Raw genomic sequence first — 14,973 nt, 5'->3', positions numbered from 1 at the left:
GACCTCTCTCTCTCTCGGTCGCTGACTCACTCTTTCACTCTCTTTTTCTTCATCTATTTCTTTCTCTCCTTTCTTTATTTTTCTCTATCTCACGCTATTTCTCTCTCCTCCTTTCTGTCTATTTTGTTCCTCTAACTGTCACCATTTTTCGCTTTCTCTGTTTATTTATCTCTGTCTTGCGTTCTCCATTTCATTCCATCTCTTTTTTTTCTTTTTCACACTATTTCCTGTTTATTTCTCTCTTGCAAATATTTCTGCTATTCTGTTTCTCTCTCTCTGTCTATCCTCTCTCTGTCCCCACTCTCTCTCCTCTCTCTCTCTCTATCATCTCTCTCTATACTCTCTCTTTTCTCTCTCTCTCTATCCTCTCTCCTCTCTTTCTCTCTCTATCCTCTCTCTCTCTCGTCTCTCTCTCCTTTCTCTCTCTCCTCTCTCTCACTCCTCTCTCTCTCTCCTCTCTCTCCCTTTCTCTCTCTCCTCTCTCTCGCTCTCCTCTATCCTCTCTCTGTCTATCCTCTCTCTATATCATCTCTCCTTTATCTCTCTCTCTCTCCCTCTCTCTCCCTCTCTCTCTCTCTCTCTCTCTCTCTCTCTCTCTCTCTCTCTCTCTCTCTCTCTCTCGCTCTCTCTCCTCTCATCATATTGTGGATTGTAGTGTGATGCTGCCTTAAAAGCATGCAAGCCTGATTAAGGAGCCAGTTTTCACTTCACCACCATTTAATCTGATTTTATTTTGATGTACCATCTGCACTATATTGCCTTTTTTCATTTCTTTTCACATGTACTATATACCAAGCTTGCTATCACGTTATGTAGGGTAAGTGTACCCCCTCATTCTTTCAGCACTCCACTTATAGGTGTAGGTCTTCCACTTATATCATCTCATAGACTTTGGACTTTTTTGGGTGTGGACAAAAGGGTATTTCCCTACAAGTGTTTTGAGCTGCTGTAACTAATTTATCCTTGGCCCTAGCACCTTATTGGACGGACACACATTCCTCCCAAAATGAGGTACACTTCACAGGATAGCCTCATGCCTATCCCACGCATGCTTAAACTCCCTCACTGTGTTAACCTCTACCACTTCCATTCATCCACTACCCTCTCAATAAAGTAATACTTCCTGATATTATTTTTAAACCTTTGTCCCTCTAATTTAAGACTATGTCCTCTTGTTGTGGTAGTTTTTCTTCTTTTAAATATATTCTCCTCCTTTACTGTGTTGATTCCCTTTATGTATTTAAATGTTTCTATCATATCCCCCTGTCTTGTCTTTCCTCCAAGCTATACATGTTAAGATCCTTTAACCTTTCCTGGTAAGTTTTATCCTGCAATCCATGAACCAGTTTAGTAGCCCTTCTCTGAACTCTCTCTAAGGTATCAATATCCTTCTGGAGATACGGTCTCCAGTACTGCGTACAATACTCCAAGTGAGGTCTCACCAGTGCTCTGTACAATGGCATGAGCACTTCCCTCTTTCTACTGCTAATACCTCTCCCTATACAACCAAGCATTCTGCTAGCATTTCCTGCTGCTCTATTACATTGTCTTCCTCAGATGTTGAGGCTAGGACTCTATCAAATATTCTGCACTCTGTCCTTGGGTTTTTACGTCCAAGATGCATTATCTTGCACTTATCCACATTAAATGTCAGCTGCCACAACTCTGGCCATTTTTCTAGTTTACCTAAATCAGTAGCCATTTGGCTTATCCCTCCTGGAACATCATCACTGTTACATATCTTAGTATCATCAGCAAAAAGACATACCTTGCCATCAAGACCTTCTGCAATATCGCTAATAAAAATATTAAAGAGAATGGGTCCAAGTACTGTAGGTGCAAATATCCATTTTGATATCTATCCTAGCTGTTCATATAAGGGTTAATTTGAACCAAGATTAAGTTTGGCATTTTATCTCATATTCTCGGAAATAGGATTTATATAAAATCCTAGTTACGGGAAAAGTACTGATTTCGAAATGTTCTTGTTAATTGTCCAAGATATCGGTATTTTGTAAATATCTGGTTTTAATCAAATATGTATTGCGTTATATTGCGAAAGATTATAACTAGAAACAGCTGTTTATAACTTGTGAAAAACAAATTATGTCACTAATGCTCAAGGCCCCCACCAACATGAAAATGGGGTATAAATGCATATGACTGTATAATAAACTTTGAATTGGTTATAGAACACATCTCTTGTCTTCTTGGCTGATTCCCGGGATCCTGTCTGTCTATCCAAAGAGGGTGCGGCTCCAGCAAAATATCCATCTCAGAGAGTTTCGTATATAGCTGTGTTAATCCCCAACAACTTGGTGTCAGAAGTGGGATCAATTAAAGGAGGAAATCAGGTAGGAGGATTCGGTGTCTTTTTTGACCTTTATTCTTTTACCTGTCTTTTCCTATCCTTTACACATTGCACATTAGATTATTTAAAGGGGAATTTTACTTTTGAGATTTTTTTCACTCCTTGGTTAGGAGATGAGGTTGTACATAACTGTGGGAGACGTCCCAGGGCCCCTCTTTCTTTGAAAGAAAAGAGGTTGCCTTTGTTAAGGTTGTAAAAAAAAGGTATTCAGTCTGACAGGTATTGGCAGACTGCGGTATAATTCAGTCTGTTAGACAGACTGCGGTATAATTCAGTCTGTTAGACAGACTGCGGTGTATAATTCAGTCTCTTAGCAGACTGCGGTAAAGTTATGTACAGGTAAAACTTTTGCAAACTGTAATGTTTTAGCAAAGGAAAAAAAAATAAAATAAATAAAACAAAATTAAAAAGGCAATTGTGTTAAACTACGTACTCTGTTGATGGGTATTTGGCTGTCCTGCAACCTGTTTGGCTGTTCTGCTTGCTTGCGATATATCTGTTGGCTTTTGTGCTTTTTGCAAGGGATTGGAATTTCTGATTTTAAGCGATACAGCTCGTGGAGAAGTAGCAGTTTTGTTGGAACATTTGATTCCGTACAGCTGTTCTTTATCCACTGAATAATCAGCTATTCCAAATCCAATTCTCATTGAGTTTGAAATGGGTACTTCCCAGTCTAAAAAAGACCCTCACCCTAATCCAGGGGAGACTTGCAAACAGTATGTTGCTAGAGTTGGTGAGCTGGGGGATTATTCAGAGGATCCTTGGGTGGATAATATGTCAGGGTGGACACCATGACAGGGTAGTGAAACTCCCTTCCCTAAAGACGGGGCTAATGATGATTTTCTGAGTATGGTTAAGGGATTATGTTTGTGAGATAAGAAATATTTTCCTTGATATGAGGGAGATCCAGGATGGGATAAGGAATACATGATACAGGGGGGTGAGAATTGGCTTAAGATTGCACCTCACTGATACCCTGTTTCCCAAGAGGAGAGACTGTTGTTGATACCTGCAAATCACTGCCCCCTCCTGATTACCTAAAGATAATGATGATTGGGTGCTATCCTTGCTGTGGTAGTTAGTACCCACTGCTCCATAGAGTTCCCTTTTACCCCCTCCCCAGGAAGAAAGGATTGGGCAGCTCCTCTAAAGCCCTGAGGGTGTCTAAACCAGGTATAAGAATTAAGGGAATAAAATAATTGAGGGAATGTCAAAGGTACATGAGAAGGTGATGATAAATAAAAGAAAAAATAGAGGTTAATTAAAGGGGGTCTACAAATTCATGTTGTAAATGTAGGTGATTATAAATTAATATGAAATTTATATTTTCAGCACATGCTTCATTTCGTGCTGTAAACTAACTTGCTTGCTACAGGTACCTGACATGTTGTAAATGCTTTAAATTGTATGTATTCTGTAGAATTGTGCAAATCTGTAAATTGTTGTCTGGGGATGCAGAGATTTTATTGATTGTGACCCAAATGGTGGACCCCCTGTGCAGAAGTGGGTTTGAAATTTTGGTCATAGAATGTAGGATCAGAAACCATGGACAAAGGTTTTTACCTGTGTTTTTATGACTTTTGGGAACTCAAATTGACCGGTCAAAATTTCCCATGCTTTTAACATGGAGTAGTATAAATATTTTGAGTGTTTGAGAGTTCTGACAAATGCAGGTGATACCATGTCTGTGTAATCTGGTCCAAATGTTCTATAAGCGTATAGGAGAGAAATTCTATTGATAAGGTACATATGTTGCAACTGGTTAATGCAAGTGTTATACAAATGTTTAAGTTAAACGCGTTATATGGCCATACGGGATCCCTTCTTTAATAAGAAAACCATTGGTACCAGAACTCCTAAATAATAAAATCAAATAAAAATAAAGAAAATATACAATAATATGTTCTGAATACTAACTGTTAAAAGTGTATTCTGTGTAAATGGTGATTGTGATAAATGTGTTTTGGTTACTCATTTTAAAGTATGCAGTTTGATTGTCATGTATGTTAATGGGTAATTTGCTGTGCTATTCTAAATTATATTTGAATAAATTTGTCTCAGTATTGATACAGCTGGAAATGGTAGCGTAATAATCTAATAATCTATTAAATAACTGATTTATTATTGAATACTAGTCCAAGAGCAATATGAGTTGTAATCCTTAAAGAAAAAAAAAAAACACGCTAAGTTTTAGCTGTTTTCCAAAATTCTGTTGTAATAATGGACTTCTTGCCAAAATTCGACTTTCTAGTCCAGCTGCCAGGTTTTCTGATCTTAAAGCAGTACTGCTTGCATAGTTGCAGAATGCACAAACAAGGGAAACCTACATTATGTCTGTGTTTCTTTTGGGTGTGACATTTAATAATTTATTTTGGATTGAGTTAATTGCCTGTCCATTAATGGGTTTTTGTGTTGGGATGTCTGCTGGATATCTGCTACATTCGTTGTGTTCTGTGTTATAAGAGGACATGTGTGATATTACAATGAGTATGAAGAATATTTAAAGAATATTTGCATGTCATTAACGCAAGCTTTTAGTGTCTTTTTACAACAGATTAAATGCTGATCAGCTCACGAAAAGGGGGCCCCTGGAAAAAATCTGCTTTTCAAAATCGTGGATCTCTCATTCTTCATATTATTAGGGGAGTATTTAGCGTTATCTTTAACATAAACAATTGTTATATTATATATTTAACAAGTACAAAATTAATGGATGACCAGAAGTGGATACGTTTTTTCCCAGATTAAGATTCATCTAATATGCCTCATTGATTATAGCAAAATGATGAAATGGTATTTTTAATAGAGATCAGACAATTTATTTTGAGGCAATTCTAAACTACTGTATTATATTTGTATTGGTATATTGAAAGCATTTTGCAGACCCAGAAGAGAATAAATAATATAATAATTCTAAAAGGAACCATACTATGGGAAGAGGTCACCCTATTAACTCTCTAAGGGGTTAAACTCATTTTTGATAAGCATATAAAGTTTAGTTTTTGTGGTTAGTCTTTTGATACTCAATTTGAACTCAATTGAAGTATAACAACCATATCCTTATAGGTGTAGGAAACGGCTGCAATATGATTTTAATATTTGCAATATTTGCAATATATTTGATATGCAATATGATTTTAATATTTGCAATATATGTTTTCAATGTATTCTAACAATAGAAAAGTAACTAACTGCATTACACCTATGACCCAGACTGTCAGTATTGCAAACCCTGTAGGAAGACTCTGCTTTCACTGTTTATGTACTAATTCTTCAAAAGCTTATTAATATTATATCTGTGTGGTACACTAAGAAGTGTACACAAAGAGGGGGTGTGAGTTAGGTAATCTCGACCTGCAAATGGAATATGCTTCATGAGAAAGATACAGCAGGTTGTTTTGATATAAAGAAAGAGGGAAAAGTATGTTGGATCGGTCACAAAGGATTGTGATCTTAAGCAGGGGAGACGAGGACATTTGGGAGGTGATAGGAGATTGAATCAGACAAGTTTTGGAGGCAGAGGTAGAGAATTTTATCAAAGGGTCTAACTTTTGTAGAGGTGGCAACTTCAGCACTGTTTTAATTGTTTTAATTGTGGAGAGCAGGGGTTCACCCCAAGGTACTCGTGGTGAACCTGATCAAGCTGGCCCCACTGGTACTCCTGGTATTGCTGGTGCCCCTGGCTTCCCTGGTGCCTCTGGCTTCCCTGGTGCCTGTGGTGCTCCTGGACCCACCCTGGCAGGTTCCTCAATACCAACCACAGATTCAAACCTATACCCACACTCAACAACCTCAGCCTAATACACAGATGGTTCATGTTCTTAATGTTTTATATATAGATAAAACAGTATTAATGCTGGCTCTTATGGAAACCGTATTAATGCTGGCTCTTAGGGAAAGTACAAGCTGAAGTTGAGATGTAGACATTGTTTGCATAGGCTGCGCAATGTGAAATAACTAAAATAAAATAGGATAATAATAAGTATGCTTAGTCAATTTGTAACGTGGTATCATAGAGGCATCTGCAATAAAATAAGTGAGTTTACAAGACCTGACAAGTGAGGGCAACTTAATATAACACATGTCTACAGTTTGCTGCCCCTTCCTTATCAGAGGCCACTTGCAATTTTAGCAAAGCAAGACAACTCTGTATTAAACAAAGCACTTTGCAACAACAGTAATTCATTTTGTTTCTCCTATTTCATTCCTAGTTGTTCTGAAAAAAAAATATTGTTTAAGTGGGATAACTCTATGGAGGTTCCAGCATGTATTAAACATGATCACACACATACAGAATTGGTGGCTTTTTGGACATCGGGATATATAAAAGGCTTTGGTTTAAAAAAATGTTACCTGGGTCCACAACATTTTTGACAGAATTCAGCATTCCAATTCTATTAAAGTAATTAATTGGGATTATCAAATTAAGGTTTAAGTTTAAGAACAGTATTTTATTAGGAATTATTCCAATATGTATATGTTAGTGTTTTAGTACTCAACAAGCATTTATATAGAATGAGTGCTTCTCTCATCCATGCAAAGGCATTCTAAAGGGAAATTATGTATTACAATTGTATAAAGGACAATGCAATGAAATATAAGCAAAGCTAAGAGAAGTACATGTTACACAAGTTAAGGGTTTAACTTTAGTCTCTAATTTGAGTTTAGCCTAGATAATGAAGTTATTGATGTCGTACTGATCCTTGTGTTTGTATGATTATAGAGACCATACTGGAGTATTTGTGCCGCCTGATACTTGGGACTACACACCAATCTCTCTGGCTGACCTACCTGCCTACCTACCTTTTTTTGCAATTAAATCTGTTTGGTCAAAATCCATGCTGGCCGAAGAAACTAAAATGCTTACTTATGAGTACATAGACTGACTTGGAAAGTCCTGAAGGTGCAGTGCTGTCTAATGCCGCTATTTCTGTATTAACCCTTTCAGCAATTGGGGTGTTGCAAAGAGCATTGTGGTGAACATCCAGCAAACAGAAGAATTAAGAACTATGTGGAAGCTGACATTGTCTTGTTGTCAGCCATATTGCTACCCTTAGCTATGTTATGGTGTCTAAGATTATGGAACAAAGTTTATGGTGTCTAACATTCTTTATTCTCCTTGAAAGACTATTTTTAGGACTATGCTGGACTATGCTGGACTATTGAACTATTTTGTTATTTTTATTTTTGTAGAGTTAGCCGGAGAGAGAGGAAGTGTTTACTTACTCAGGCATGGATGTACTATGTGTGTCATTGATGTATGTTGAGGGTACCAAGGATGGATTCCCATTTATTAAGTGTGGATATGACTGGACCATCGAAATAGGGATGTAATTAGGAGACATAGGATGCAAGGTCATGATTGGGATTATTGTTAGAATTACAAACTGATTATAAGTTATCTCATGATTTAATATGTAAATGGGCCTTTTGAAACTAATCAAGAAATGTTTCCCAATCCCGATACCCAGCTATTTACTTACAAATGCAGGGTTTTATAAGTCACTAATGCTGTCAACGTGAGGGGATGGCCCTCACTCAGAGTTTCCCCAGATGTGCTTTTTTCCTCAAATATGAGTTTTTGCCACTGGGTTTTTTTTGACCTGGCCCCAGATCACCGGGTGGAATGGTAATCCAAGACCCTGGTCCAAAGAGGGGATGGATCTTATTCCCGTTTTGACTATACGAGCTTACATTTTGAATTGTAATAATAATAATATTCCCGTTGTTGGGAATAACACTTTGCCTTCACAAATACACTTTGCCTATATTGACCCAAGACTCAAGATACAGATAACATGATGTACACTTAAAAGATGTGTTCAACAGATAATTGAAAAAGCTGAAATCAACAGCTCGAACTCCTCTTAAAGGGAAAGCCTATGGCACAGAGCAAATGGGGGAAATCGAGGTGAAGAAATAATGAAAGTCCCGCAGACGTGATTAGCACGTCTGAATATACCTCCTCTTGTTTCTCTGCCGCAGGCCTCTCATGGATATTTACCGTAAGATAGATCATGATATGATCTAAGAGGGGAATTGTAGGTGCAAATATCCATTTTGATATCTATCCTAGCTGTTCCTATAAGGGTTAATTTGAACCAAGATTAAGTTTGGCATTTTATCTCATATTCTCGGAAATAGGATTTATATAAAATCCTAGTTACGGGAAAAGTACTGATTTCGAAATGTTCTTGTTAATTGTCCAAGATATCGGTATTTTGTAAATATCTGGTTTTAATCAAATATGTATTGCGTTATATTGCGAAAGATTATAACTAGAAACAGCTGTTTATAACTTGTGAAAAACAAATTATGTCACTAATGCTCAAGGCCCCCACCAACATGAAAATGGGGTATAAATGCATATGACTGTATAATAAACTTTGAATTGGTTATAGAACACATCTCTTGTCTTCTTGGCTGATTCCCGGGATCCTGTCTGTCTATCCAAAGAGGGTGCGGCTCCAGCAAAATATCCATCTCAGAGAGTTTCGTATATAGCTGTGTTAATCCCCAACACACCTGACTGCCTGTCTGCCTGCCTGTGTGTGTGAATGTCTGTCTGTGTGTCTGCCTGCCTGTGTGTGTGACTGTGTGTGACTGTATGTCTGATTGCCTGCCTGTGTTTGTGACTGCCTGCCTGCCTGTGTGTGTCTGTGTGACTGTCTGTCTGACTGCCTGTGTGTGTGTGTGTGTGTGTGTGTGACTGCTTGCCTGTGTGTGTGACTGTCTGTATGACTGCCTGCCTGTGTTTGTGACTGCCTGCCTGTGTGTGTGACTGTCTGTCTGTGTGACTGCCTACCTGTGTGTGTGTGTGAAGAAATCCCCCTTTTATGTTCAATATTTCTTCCCTGTTCATTCGGTAGATGTAACTACCGAACAGAGACCACCCCCCTGGCTCGTTAAACTTCAAAGAATGCCTCAATTGAACCCTCTACCTGGGCAGCCGAGCGCCACATGGCTGAGAAAATGTCAGCCATCTTTTTTTATGCGAACAAAGGCAGCGGGACTTGGTCGTCGAGTGTCTGGAATGAAAATCGGACACTCGACTTCCCGAACACCGGTCTCAACAAACGAATGCTGGATCTTTATTTCATTGTTCATTCAAATGAGGGGAACAATTGCTGCTAAGAGCCAGGGGAAACCATTTGTGGGAATATTCGGTTTTTGCTACTTAACGAAATATACCGGCAAAACTACCCAAACTCATGGAACTATTTTGGGCAGCCACCTCGTGGTTAACCGGTCACAAAAGACTTCCATATTTTTTGAGAACCCCTGAACCGATCTGGGTGAAATTTGAATATGTTAGTCACCCATATTGGGGCTATCAGGGGACATATTGTTTGTGGGGATACCATATGCCTAAAGGGGTGTTCTAAATATTGGGGAAAACTGTAATTGTTCTGCCTGGAGATAATCAAGTTATTACTTGATTATCTCCAGGACTAGGGGGAGGGAATTATATGTTTGTGCTGGGAGTGTTTTACATTTTCTTGTAAAATGATTGGATGTACTTTGTCCCTCCCTGTGGGATGTCCCCTTGCATAGGGACTTGCATAAAAGCCAGTTCTGTTGCACCCTTATTCTAGACTTCGGCTGATGTTTGGGGGTTTGCATGCTTTATTAAGGGAACCATCTTGTAAAGCTATTGTATTCTTATGGATTTCGTTTATTTCATCTACCGAATGGAGAGCTATAATCACTGATGCTCTGGCAGTTCGGGAGGAAACTTCCGAATGGTGATTGGATATCCTAGGTTTCCTTACAACTGGTTGCAGAGGTGGGATTCGAATCCCGAATGGACGTTCTGAACCAAGCAAAGGAATGAATGGCTCAGCAATACCAGCTACTTAAAAGATCCACGCTAAAAGATTTACTGGAAGCTTGAGGCGTAGTGGCAAGTAACAAGACAAAAGCCACGTTAATTGCGGATTTAATACAGAGCGACAGAACCAGTAATACAGAGATGGAGCACGAGGAAGAAACCGAGATGCAGAAGGATATCAGATGGATGCTCAGTGTATTGGGACACAATCCATCAACAGAGGCAGTTCTGCAGGTCATGGCACAAGCCAGGCAATCTCAAAGAGAGCGAGAGGATCGAGACAGACCGGTACAGGGGGATTTGCTACACTCCCCGGGAAGTATGACCTACCACCGAAGGTAAACTACGCAGCGTTTAAAACTTTTAATGATAATAACATGGAAATTGACAGTTATTTACAAGACTTTGAAAGTCAATGTGCGCTGGAGGGATTAGACTCCACAAAATGAGCTGCAGTACTTAGCAGCAAGCTATCAGGAAGAGCAGCAGAGGCGTTGCGAGCAGAACCTGATGGGGACATACACAATTATGGCAAAGTAAAAGACATTTTGTTTGCCAGATATGCTGTAACCCCAGAGGCATACAGGAAGAAGTTTAGGGACACTCGACTTCCCGAACACCGGTCTCAACAAACGAACGCTGGATCTTTGTTTGCCGAACAGCTAGAAGAGCGCTGTTCGGTACTTTTGTTCATTCGAATGAGGGGAACAATCGCTACTAAGAGCCAGGGGAAACCTTTTGTGGGATTATTCGTTTTTTTCTACTTAACGAAATAGACTGGCAAAACTACCCAAACTTATGGAACTATTTTGGGCAGCCACCTCGCGGTTAGCCGGTCACAAAAGACTTCCATATTTTTTGAGAACCCCTGAACCGATCTGGGTGAAATTTGAATATGTTGGTCACCCAGATCGGGGCTATCAGGGGACATATTGTGTGGGGATACCATATGCCTAAAGGGGTGTTCTAAATGTTGGGGAAAGCTGTAATTTTTCTGCCTGGAGATAATCAAGTTATTACTTTATCAGACTTGATTATCTCCAGGACTAGGGGGAGGGAATTGTATGTTTGTGCTGGGAGTGCTTTACATTTTCTTGTAAAATGATTGGATGTATCTTTGTCCCTCCCTGTGGGATGTCCCCTTGCATGGGGACTTGCATAAAAGCTAGTTCTGTTGCACCCTTCTTCTAGACTTCAGCTGATGTTTGGGGATTCGTATGCTTTATTAAGGGAATCATCTTGTTAAGCTATTTTATTCGTATGGATTTTTGTTTATTGCATCTACCGAACGCAGAGCTGTGATCACTGATGCTCTGGCGGTTCGGGGGGAAACTACCGAATGGGGATTGGATATCCTAGGTTTCCTTACAGTGTGTGTGTGTGGCTATCTGTCTGTGTGACTGCCTGCCTGTGTGTTTGTGTGTGTGTGTCTGTCTGTCTGTGTGATTGCCTCTGTGTGTGTGTGTGGCTGTCTGTCTGTGTGACTGCCTCTGTGTGTGTGTATGTGTTTGTGTGTGTGTGTGTGTGTGTGGCTGTCTGCCTGCCTGTGTGTGACAGTTTGACTTTGTGTGTGCCTGTGACTATCTGCCTTTAACCGAGTGTGTGTGTGCCTATCAGCGTGTGCGAGTGTGTATGACTGCTTGTAATGGAGTATGTGTGACTGTCTGCTTGTGACTATGTGTGTGACTGTATGCCTGTAACTGTGTGTGTGCCTGTAACTGTTTGTAATTGTGCGCCTGTTACTGTATGTGACTGTCTGCCTTAAACTGTGTGACTGACTGCCTGTAACTGTGTGTGTGTGTGTGTGTGACTGTCTGCCTGTAACTGAGTGTGACTGACTGTCTGCTTGTAACTGTTAGTGTGACTGCCTGTGTGTGTGACTGCATACAGGCAACTTGGTCGAGGGGGTGTCGCTGTGAAGACTTTTCGCACAGGGCGCCTAATGGCCTACGGCCGGCCCTGTCTCTCGTTATCCACTCTTTGTTTCCTTCTCTCTCTATCCCCTCTCTCTCCTCTCTATCTCCATCTTCTCTCTCTCTCCTCTCTCTCTCCTCCTCTCTCTCCCTCTCTCTCTCTCTCTCTCTCTCTCTTTCTCTCCTCTCTCTATCTCTTTATCATCTCTCTCTTCTCTCTCTCTCTCTCTCATCTCACTCTCTATCTTCTCTCACTCTATCTCTCTCTCTAACTTCTCTCTCTTAACACGCAGGAATAACACATCAATTTATTGAATAGGAACAAACTAACAAACCATTTGTTATCCACTCAACAGAAGACAACATAGTGGGACATTGTAACTGACTTGATATATAAGAAAATATTAAAAAGAAATGACTAATGTTTCTTTAGACTTGTATTGATTAAGAATAATTAGATAAAACATGTAACAATGGATGCGTTTTCAGTTATTGATTGAGAGTGCTAGTGGTGTAGAACTCGAGATATGTATTCAATCATAGCAGAGTTTTCCTGAGTTTGATGAGATGTTCAATGTGAGTAAACACTGAGGTAGGTAGTGAGATTTCCCCAGGAGTTTAGTAACTGGAGAAGTTATATCTGTATCTTTAGTAAAAAAAAGGGGGGGGCGAAGCTTGACAGAGAGTCGGACTAGATGCCATTTCTGTCTGCTCCCGACTTTACAAAATCAATCACCCTACAATCCCGAATTACCCAAGCCATCTGGAGCCAAATGTGCCAGACCCAATCACCCAATGCCCTTCTGGTACACTCCAAAACAGGCTAAGCAAAAGGGCAGAGATAGGGCCTACCTCAACCCGGCCTTCTACAGCCTGGATCATCTGCTTGGCAAGACACGGGAGACCAGGTACAGCAAAGCACCGACCACATTGTCCGAGCGATGGGGCATAGAACCCAGAAGCCCTAACCAGGTACGGCAGCTGTAGAGCCCAATATATGCACAATGCTCCTGCAGCTAAAGCTAAGATAGCAGCCGCGGAGGGCCCAGACACCACAACATGCCCACAGGCTAATCCTCAGAAGCAAGCCTCACACCCACCGACCACAACAGTGGGAGGAAAGCACAGACCCTGTATCCAAACAAGATCTGCAGCACTGGCAAAATATGCTGCAGCAAATACAAAGTCTCCTGGCTGCAGACTTACCTGCCCTCAAAACAAGCATGCAACAGATCACTGAGAAAGTGGTGAACACAGAAGGGGATGTAAAGGTGACCCAGGGTGAAATCTCCACACTGAAAGAGTCTATCCTCCAACTACAGCACATCCCACACATTGTCTCAACACTAATGTCAGCACAAGAGGATAATGCAATCAATACTACCTCCAGCGGTAAGGATGGAACTCAACTTTGCTGGGATCTACCGCCCACCCATGTCAACCAAATCTCCTACACCCCCTGTAGGAGATGTCATCATCCAATGCACTCTACCATAAAACAGTAAAACTCACATATAGGCTGCAATAAAGTGCAATACTCCACTCAGTTTTGAAGAGTCCCAACTGACTTTTTACCAACACCTAACTAAAGCCACACTACAGTGGAGGAAGACACTCAGCAACCTCACCAGTCACCTACATACAGCAGGGGTGACATACTGATGGGGTACCCCATGATCCCTCCTTGTCACTCATAAGGGGACCACACACAAAATCACCTCAGGATTGGAAGCCCCCTTTGATCAAAGGCTATGCAGAGTTTTCAGTTCTTCATTTGTCTTTATTTTCCCATGTTTAGAGTTTGGTCCTACTGTTTCTACACATTGTTACTGACCAGGGCCACTCAGGCCCCTACCGTTCAAACATATACACGTGTCATCAGAAGGTCGCACTGGCCCACAAGCACAACAACGTAAGGCATACTGTGACACAATACCTAACCCCCCCCCCCCCCGCCGGACAATCCCTAGATTATGGTTACTACCACTCCAGAGTAGCCTACACAGCACACAGATAAACTGCACCTCAATCAGGAGGAAAGGGCTTCACACAGTCTACTCTTACACACCTCTAATCAAAAGTACAACCCACACATCCACCATTGGAAAGCATTGTGATTGGCTCAGATCACCATTTCTGATTATGTCAGCCAACCAGATCAGGGGCAGAGCCAGCAGCAGCAGACTGAAATAAAAGTAAGATTTTACTATATTTATGGAGGATAAAGGGGGAGCAGGGGAGGGGGCAGGTGAAGCTAGATCATGTGTTTAACACTATAGGGTCAGGAATACATGTTTGTGTTCCTGACCCTACAGTGTTTCTTTAAGACTCCACCTTTAACATGTAGTGCAGTTATGCCCGTTCTAAACAAGGATGTCATAGAATTAGAAAGAGTACAGAGACAGTCTACAAAATAGGGGAATGGAAGATATTAAAGACTAGAAAACGTAAGCTTCACTTTCGAAATAAAGTCTCTCAGATGGGATACCATTGTACAAATATACACCTAGCCAGTACAAATCGTCCTCTAGTTACCTGTTCATTAATATCACTGGAGAAAGGAGACAATGTTACATTTTAAGACATAAAGAATTGGATTTAACATAGGGCCGATGGAAGGGTCCTTTACTGTCAGAACGGTAACAATGTGGATATGTTTTTCAGCCTGTATCGCTCTGCATCTATTTAATACGTTATCGAATTATACCATGTAGGAAAATAGTTATAAAACATGTATGGAGTTTAGTTCAGTTTGACTAATTGAACTTTAATACCAATATGTCCTGTAGCCTGTCTAAAACAGAGGCACAAACGCTCTAATTTAAAGAGACAGTCCAGGTGCCACGTATTAAAGGAAC

This window comes from Pelobates fuscus, chromosome 11 (assembly GCF_036172605.1).
Source record: "Pelobates fuscus isolate aPelFus1 chromosome 11, aPelFus1.pri, whole genome shotgun sequence".
NCBI classification, from domain to species: domain Eukaryota; kingdom Metazoa; phylum Chordata; class Amphibia; order Anura; family Pelobatidae; genus Pelobates; species Pelobates fuscus.
Note: the sequence above shows the minus strand (reverse complement) of the source record.